General features: G+C 45.3%; 1 pseudogene; it reads left to right on the top strand.

Annotated features, from left to right (window-relative positions):
• The first annotated feature begins 305 nt into the window (after positions 1-305).
• Positions 306-7915, top strand: LOC122095366 (annotated as a pseudogene).
• Positions 7916-9123: the final 1208 nt, after the last annotated feature.

The following is a 9123-nucleotide window of genomic DNA, read 5'->3' as shown; positions in this document are numbered from 1 at the left end:
CACCTTGCTTGTGCATCTCTACCTCCAGCTCCTATGGAGTCTGCTTAGTTCCCTTCAAGTGGGAAAGGAAAAGAGGAAGTAACAGTGGTGTGGAGGAGGTGATAGTGGCAAGTGCTTTGCTAGGACATGCCTTTGGGCAGCTGAGTGGCCACCCATGATTCATGGATGGACATGCCTCTGCCTCTAGAGACACCACCTGGCTTCCTGGGAATAGCTCCATTCCATCCACACTCTTCCTGAATTGTCTTCCTTGGGCCACCCTTCTGAGGGGACAGTGCTATCAGCTGTGTTTGGTACCATAGACCATGTCCAGCAGCCATGCTAAGGACATTCATGCTGTGTTCACTGACCTACTGACCCTGTGTCCATCCCAGGATCACATGCCAGGCCACAGCATGGATAACAACTTTCTACATTCTGGGTCTACTTCCTCTTCACACCTCAGGAACTGCACAGACCAGGAACACATAGGTCCTGGCCGACAGACACTTGTGACTTCAGTGGTAACCTCCCAAGCCTCTCTCTGCCCACTGGATCTGGGGTTTGAGGCAATGAGTAGGGCCAGACTCCATGCCCACTGTCCCATGCCTAATGAACACCTGCAAGAAGTTTCACACTTAAAGGCTCTCATCTAAGGTTGTTTAAACATCTCTATATGGGCACTGTCACGAATAGGACTTTATAGCTGGGTGGCAGTGGCTCATGCTTGCAATCCTAGATACTCAAGAGGCAGATATGATATGGTTTGACACCAGACTGGGCAGGAAAATCTATGAGACTCTTATCTAATTAACTCCCAGAAAGCTTGGAGTGGAGCTGTGGATCAAGTGGTAGAGTCCTATACTTGAGCGAAGAAGCTGAGGGACACCACTCAGGTCACAAGTTCAAGCCCTAGTTAGGCAGGTGGTGGGAATCGAGAGGTGGCGCAAATAGTTAGCAAGGCCTAACATAAACACATTATCAAAAAGGAGAAAGACATTAAGAAAAACTAGTACTAAGAACAGGAATGAAGAACGACTTACCATCATTGCATATCCTACAAACAACACCAATAGCTCCAAACATTAAACACCATGTCTAGAGGTTACAAAAACTGACTTCAGAAATTTCAGAACATCTGTGTGTCTTTGATTATTAAATGCGTGATATCCTCTTTAAAAAAAAGAACTGTGGCCTACATTTGACTTCTTGATGAATTCTACCAAATATCTATGAAATGAAACTTGTAGAGATAAATTTGAAAGTTACATTGGTTAATTGTTATGTGAAGAGATAGACATATTGATGAACATAGACGAGACAGCCAGGCCCCAGGGTCATTTTTTTTTCTTTTTGTTGGTTATGAGGCTTGAACTCTGGGCCTGGACACTGTCCCTCAGCTCTTCAGCTCCAGGCTAGTACTCTACCACTTGAGTCACAGCACCACTTCCGGTTTTCTGGTAGTTGATTGGAGACTTTCCACAGACTTTCTTGTCGGGGCTGGCTTTGAACTGCGATCCTCAGATCTCAGCTTCCAGAGTAGCTAGGATTACAGGTGTGAGCAAGCAGCACCTGGCCCCAAGGGGATTTTACCTGTTATCTCAACTCTTCAGGGGATCATCTTTAGGAATCAGCCTGGACAGAAAAGTTCATGAGACACTTACCTCCCATGAACTACCAAAAGGCCTGAAGTGAAGCTGTGGCTCAATGATAAAGCACTGGCTTTCAAGCAAAAGGGAAAGGATAGTGCTCTGAGTTCAAGCTACTGCAGTGGCACAAAGCAAAATGAAACAGGAAGTAAATTTAAAAAAAACAGTGGAAAATGTGTGCTTATGGAGACTTCTGACATAAGGGCTGGACAGACCTATGACAAATCTTGGTAAAGTCACCTATGCCTGTACACTGGCGGGGCTGACCATGGCCAGTGCATGGTCCCTGAACTAAAGGCAGAGGTCCAGAAGCAGAGGTCCAGCTCCTGAGTAGCTAGGATTAAGTGCACCAAGCTAGGAAATAGACTAGGATTTGAGCCAGAATTAAGTGCAGCAAAGGGGTTAAGTGCAGCAAATCCATCTGCTCAGCCTCTCAACCTCTAGGATAATAACCTTCTCTCCTTCAGGTTTCTGAAAGGTCAAACTTTCAGAAATTTGCTTCCTAAGCCTTTTGTGATAAGAAGTTACTTGTACTTTAAATGTTATTAGATTTCTTAAGCATCTAGAAGTATAAAAGAGACATCATTGACCTAACCCTGGGTTCAAACGAAGCTTTCAGGATCCATCCCCTAGCTGTGTTAGCAGGAAGAACTTTTCAATGTAACAGTTTATTTCAAGAATAGAGAAGATTCACAAAGACAGGATAGGTGCAGAGATCCAGGCCTGCAAGATTAGGGGGCAGAATTACAGGTTCAAAACAGAAGCAAGATGCAAAAGCAACTTAATTGGTTACAAGGACAGCCAGCATTGGCAGGATACTGAAATATTTGTTACAGAGTTATACAGGAGTCAGCCTTTTTCTCAGCCAGTTCAAGCAATGACTTTAATTAAAATGCCTCCCTCAGGTTCTGGGAAAGCCTCAGGCTATCATTAAGTTAACAATAGTGAGGTAGTTCACTGGAGCAGAAGCCTAGAAGGGCCCTGCTCCCTTTGGGAGTTGGTGTTTTACTGTGAGTCAGATTTGAAAGCTTGTCTTCTAACTGTGCTAGTACATTTTCCTTCCTTGATCCTCTAAACCATTGGAATTGGTGGGAGGGAGCCAGGTTAATGGTTTCAATGTAATTCCCCCCTCCAAGTAGAAGAGCAGGGCCCTTTCTCTGCTGTCTCCATGCACTTAAATTAGAATCCTGGCTCCGCCCTCTTGGCTCTGGTACCTTAGGCTTAGAGACAGTCTGATCTGTGGCTGTGTGAAGGTGATGCTGGTAGCAAGGCATACTGCCCAAGCCTCAGCACTGAGAAGTGATCCTTTCTTTCCTCCTGAGGTCCTTGAACCATTTTATGTGTACTCTCTCCATTTTTTCAAGATGAATGACAATTTTAACTCCACCTATAGAATAAATGTATATATATATTTCAGAAATAATTTATCAGTATTCACTCTAGTACATGGAAAAATAGCCTTAGTTATAATATGATAACAAACACTGTCTGGTACATTTTAGGTAACAGTTCAATAATGTGCTACATTTTTATAGGATTCTTCTCTACTAATAATTCTTATATGTATTTTACATATATATTAATTAATTCATTTTTTGATGGTTGTGGGGCCTGTACTCTGGGCCTGGATGCTGTCCCTTAGCTCTTCAGCTCAAGGTCTCACAGACTTCTGTGCCCAGGGTGGTTTTGAAACATAATCCTCAGATCTCAGCCTCCTGAGTAGCTAGGATGACAGCTGTTAGCTACCAGTGCTGGCATGAATCTGTTTCTTTTTGGACAATGTTACCACTTTCTTTTCTCTCTCCCAGTTTTTCCTGTCATTGCTACCCACAAGAGGACAGTCTTTTGAGCAAAGATTTTCCACATTAATGTCTTGCATATTGTACAGTATGTATTCTTTTAGGTTGTATAAAATGTGGAATTTGAATAAAGGCTTTAGCCATTTATTTACTTTGCTATGGTTTTTATCCACTATGAATTAAAGGGAGGTTGAGTAACTATTCAAGGCTTTGCTCTTTACATGTGTAGGGATTTTATCCCACAGGAACTCAGTAGGGTGAGGAATGTTTGTATTAAGATAAAAAAGCTTTAACATTATATGTATTTAGAGGGCAGCTCTAGGATGAATTTTGGCTTATGTTCTCTAATGTTTCCTTACTTAGAAAAGGCTTTGCCCATCTTAGAGTTGCAGGCTTTCTCTCTAGTATGAGTCTGATGCTGTACAGGAAGTTCTGAAGGGTGCTTAAAGGCTTTGCCTCAGTCTTAACAGGTTTACAGTTTCTCACCAATATTAGCTTTCTGTTGTCTATCTGACATCTTCCTACAAGGCTTTTTTAGATGGTTTACACTGATAAGTCTTTTTTTGAGAATGGGAAATTGATGGATAAATATGTGAGGGTAGATGAAGTATGTTCTGCATTTGTTAACTTTGAAATCATTTTCTGGACATCACCAGAACAAAAAAGCAAAAGCCTAGTTGGTCAGTGTGGCTTGATGCATTCATATGAAACCTGGAAAACAGAGGACAACAGCCGTCAGTCAAATGTGGCAGAATAGGAAGGAGAGAAGTGCATCCCTGAGAACCGTTTGCCATGTTTTGACAAGCTAGTAGTGGTTCCTGATATAAGAAGGACAGGAGAGGCCTCTAGGACTTAGGGTGGCCCCAGCTTCAAGCCAGCAAGGAAACAAGAACTTTCTGGGGACACACTCCCACACACACACAGTTACCCACAGGGAATTAGATTCAGAAAGCAGCTTGTCTGAGCTTGGATTCTGCCCCCAGGCTCAAACTATGCTATTTGAACATTATCACTGGGATTAATGAATAACATATTAGCTACAGAGTGGTACTATGTACATCATGGCCCTGACTAGATTTTTGCCCAGGAAACTCATGTAGGAGACCAACATAGACTATGAGATAATATATTTGCATTGTTTTGAGCCTCTTAAGTCTGTGGTAGCTCAGAACAGCATCAATTAAAAACTAATTCAGTCATCAAATTCCCTACAGAATGGTATGACATCTGCCTTAACTCCTGGCCAGAACACACCCACAAATAGAAATAGTCCCTCTTCTGGATGAAAGGGGAGGTCCTTCACTCAATTGAATTCTAGATAAAAGGCAGAAAGATTTATATGATCTGAAGAGAAACCAGAATGTCAAGTGAATATTTAGATACTTAAATGTTTAGGCTTATAAAAAAATGTTTAGGCTTGTAATGGACAACATTCAAATCTTTTCGTGTGTGTGTGTGTGTGTGTGTGTGTGTGTGTGTGTGTGTGTGTTCTGGGGCTTATACTCAGGGTCTAGGCTTTGTCTCTTAGACTTTTTGCTCAGAGATTGTGTTCTATCACCTGAGACACAGCCACATTTCTGGCTTATTTGAGGGTGCTTCATTGGAGATAAGTCTCAAATCCAGGAGCTGGTGGCTCATGTCTGTAATCCTAGCTACTCAGGTGGCTGAGATCTGAGGATTGTGGTTCAAAGCCACAATTAACCCCCAGCCAACTGGATGTCATGCTGTGGCTCAAGTGGTAGAGCACTCACATTTTGCTGAAGAGCTCAAGGACAATGCCCAGGTACAGAGTACAAGTCAAACAACTAACCCCCCAAAAAGTCTAAAGGATTTTCCTGCCCAGGCTGGGCCTCAATCCTCAAGTATCAGCCTCCTGAGTAGAAGGGATTACAGGTGTGTGCCACTCTTTCCAGCTACAATTAATTTTTGATGGAGTATTTAACTTTTCTTAACCCATGGTGCTAGTGAAATGAGCTCCCTTCCCGTAGTTTAGTCCACTCCTTCCCTTCTCTACAGCTTAGCATGATCCCTTCCTAGGCAATACCAGGCCCATGTAGTAAAGGCAGTAAATAATCAACTTCCAAACCCCTTTACCTTGGGATGGCCCTTCTCTGGGGCAGCTACCACCATATAAGCAACAAGAGGCCCTTAGATTGACCTTCAGGTCTGGGCAGTTGCAGGACCCCTTATCTTCTATTTGGACAGCAGTTATAAATCCTAGTCCAACATGATGAAACCCCTGGCCCTCATATCCATACCAGGGTCTCTACCTCCTATCCCCTTCTAGCCCTTCCTAAACCTCCTAGGATATATAGGTCACCTCAGACAAAAGCCGATGCTTCTCCTCACTTCTCCCTTGTGAGAAGGAGTCTTGCTGGCCTGCTTCCTGGCAATAAACCTTTCTTTGTTCTCTGTACCTGGATGCCTGGGTGGTTCTCTGGTAAAGTCTAATTAATCTTTTTTGAAACTTTCACAAGGCCTGTCTTTTATTTAAGTAATAATGGTTTCCTGACTGGCCAGGTTCTATTTTGAACACAACAATATCTTTGCAGGTCTGCCAAAGGATTATATCTTCAAATTATAGCACTATAGTATAATTTTCCCCACCCTCTAAAAAAGTGGAGTTTGAGAGAAAGAGTTTTCTCTGATAGTAAATGTTTACAAATTATCACTAAAACCATTTTTTGCCAGGACTTAAGTAATCAGGCAACATATTATAATTCATTCTCAATTAACAAATATATAGAACTGATGATAGGAATATTGTGGCTTGATACAAGTGCAAGCAGGAATGAGACTCATATTAAAGAACAATCTGGGCACAGTGGCACAAATCTCTTATAGGCTACCTGGGAGGGGTAGATAGGATCATGGACTAAAGCCAGTCCAGGCAAAAAGCACAATACTGGGCTGGGAAGGTGGCTCAGTGGTAGAGTGCTTGCCTTGCATGCATGAGGCCCGGGGTTCAATTCCTCAGCACCAAATAAGGAGAAAAAGCCAGAAGTGGCACTGTGGCTCAAGTGGTACAATGTTAGCCTTGATCTAAAGAGCCCAGGGATAACTCCCAGGCCCAGAGTTCAGCCCCCACAATAAAAAAAAGCACAATACCATATCTGAAAAGGATATGGGAATGGAGAAATCAAATGGGCTATAAGGAAAGAAATAAGGGCTAAAAGCATGGGTGAAGTGGTAGAGCACTTGCCTAGCAAGCATGAGCCCTGAGTTCAAACCTTACCACTACCAAAGAATAAAAAGGACACAAAATATCCAGCCAAGTGCCAGTGGCTCTCAACTGCCAGACAGATCTGAGGATCATGGTTCAAAGACAGCCTAGGAAACTCCATGAGACTCTTATCTCAGAGAAAATGGAAATGGCGGTATGGCATAAGTGGTAGAGTGCTCACATTGAGCAAAAGTAGCTCAGGGACAGGGACAGGACCTGAATTCAAGCCCAGGATCAGCAAAAAAAGAAAAAGAAAAAAATTAAATCCACATGACATAACTTATTTCATAAAACACATTTCATAACACAATGAGATTATATCTAGATGACTTGGTCATTATCTATGCTACTGATACATATCTATAATGTTCAAAATAATATTAAATGAGAAGGGCTCTCTGTTCCAGGATTAACTATCTAAAATGAAGAGATCAAAATCCAATTAACTACTAACTGACAAGAATATCACCAAGTACAAACAAGGAGGTGAATATTGACTCAGAGATCTAGGCCAAATTCTAGGAACAATTCTATAACTGTTGCTCAAACTCAATTTCATGTGATTCATAAGGGAGAAAACTCATACCCCAAGGCCGAAGAGCAGAGGCTGGGGGCGCGCGGGGGGGGGGGGGGGGGGGGAGGGGGCGCCCACGGAGACGGCCCATCGAGCAAGAGATCCGCAGCAGCTGCGATTGCGAGGAGAGCCTGCGCTGGAGCCAGGGCTTGAGCCCGGGCAGCGCCGGCCAGTAGCTGCTGCTCAGCAGGCCAGGCCCCCGCGGCCCAGCGTGGCCCCGCGTCCTGGAGCTTGGGCACCGACACCAAGATGCGGCGCCACGTGGGGTGCGAGGCCGGGCAGCAGGCGGCGCTCGTGCGCCCCGCGGCCCCGCCGCGCCTCGCGCGCCTTGCTGCCCTGCTGCCCCCGCCGCCACTGCGCGAGCTCCAGCACTTCTTCGAGGCCGCGGCTGGGAACCCCGCGCTGGCCCGCGCCTTGCAGCCGGCCGCCCCGTCACTGCTGGAGCTGGAGGTGCACGAGGCTCTAGAGCGCGAGCAAGAGCTGCAGCGCCTGCGGCGGGATGTCTAGGGCACCACCGAGTTCACCGACCCCGTGCCCAGGCTCACCGCCAGCTGGGGCAATGGAAAACTGGCGGTGATCTGGCCTCCGCTCTGGAAGGCCTCGGAGAATGGCCTGGACCAGGAAGGGCGCAGACCGTGAGGTGTGTGACGCAGACGCCCAGCAGGAAGAACCAGGATGGGGGCGACCATCAGAGGAGTGCCCCGCAGCAGGCTCCCTAAGTAAGGCTTGGAGAAGAGGGGGCCCACCTCCCCGGAATGTGCTATCAGCCAGCCTGCCCTTCACCTTGACTTTGGGGACCGATGCTTATCCGCCTGGAGGAAGAAAAGCCACCACCCTGGGGCAGATCAAGGGGCCGGGGTCACCCCACGCCCCTCCACACAAATAAAGCCTTGCCCTCTGGGGCCTGCGGGGGGAGGGGGTGGGAAATGGAAGTGGGGCTGTGGCTCAAGCGGTAGAGCGCTCCCCTTGAGCTGAAGAGCTGAGGAACAGCACCCAAGCCCAGAGTTCAAGCCCCACGACGGACAAAAAAAATGCTTTTATGTGAATTTAACATTATTCGATATCAGAGACTTCATACAGTACAATAAGCACATATGTAAATGAATATAATTACACATATTACATTTAATATTGCACATGTACATTATATATATATAATCATGGAACATATAATGTTGTGCCCACTTTCGGGACCCGCACAGACCACTGGAGACTGTAATAAATGCAAAAGTAAGAGTCCTCTGTACACACAGTCGCAGCTGGTTATGCTGTAAAGCCGAATTCGGAAATCCTTACCCAAAAGACCACCAGAGACCGTCACCAATGTAAAAGCAAAGGAGTCTTTATTGCAAGCTCTAGCTCAGTCCCCCCGCGTACATGGCAGCAGCCCATGACGCTGAGATGCCCTGAGCCCAGGGTTACAACACTTTTTATACATTTTTTAGGGAAGGCAGGGGCTTTGCATACATCATAACTTCTTGTAACAAATGACTACAAACCCCGGGAAAATCATAAAACAACTCTATAGTATGATTGGTGCACTACAAAGCGGGAAAGGACCAGAAACAATTTGTTTAGATCAAGGGGGCTGACGTACTTTAAACTGGTTGGCTTGCACCACAGGGGAGTCTCAAGAGGATAGGTGCTAAACTTCAGGGTGTCTCCTTTAGATAATGGTCACCAGACCCTAGGAGGGGCTGTTCTGGAGTTTCAGATATCATAATTCCAGGCATTGGGGCTGAAGTGGGTCAAGGGTTAAGTTGTAGAACTGAAATGGGGGTCTTAAGTGAAATGGAGTTGCTTAGATTCCTCAATGCAAGAAGTCCCCGACCTGCTTTTTCACAGCTTTTATAATACACGGTGAGCAAACTTGGGAATTTCATTTAGGCCTACACATGA

The sequence above is a fragment of the Dipodomys spectabilis genome, unplaced genomic scaffold (genome assembly GCF_019054845.1).
Source record: "Dipodomys spectabilis isolate Male_0828 unplaced genomic scaffold, ASM1905484v1 ptg000345l, whole genome shotgun sequence".
Lineage (NCBI taxonomy): Eukaryota > Metazoa > Chordata > Mammalia > Rodentia > Heteromyidae > Dipodomys > Dipodomys spectabilis.
This window is presented reverse-complemented; position numbering and strand designations above follow the sequence as displayed.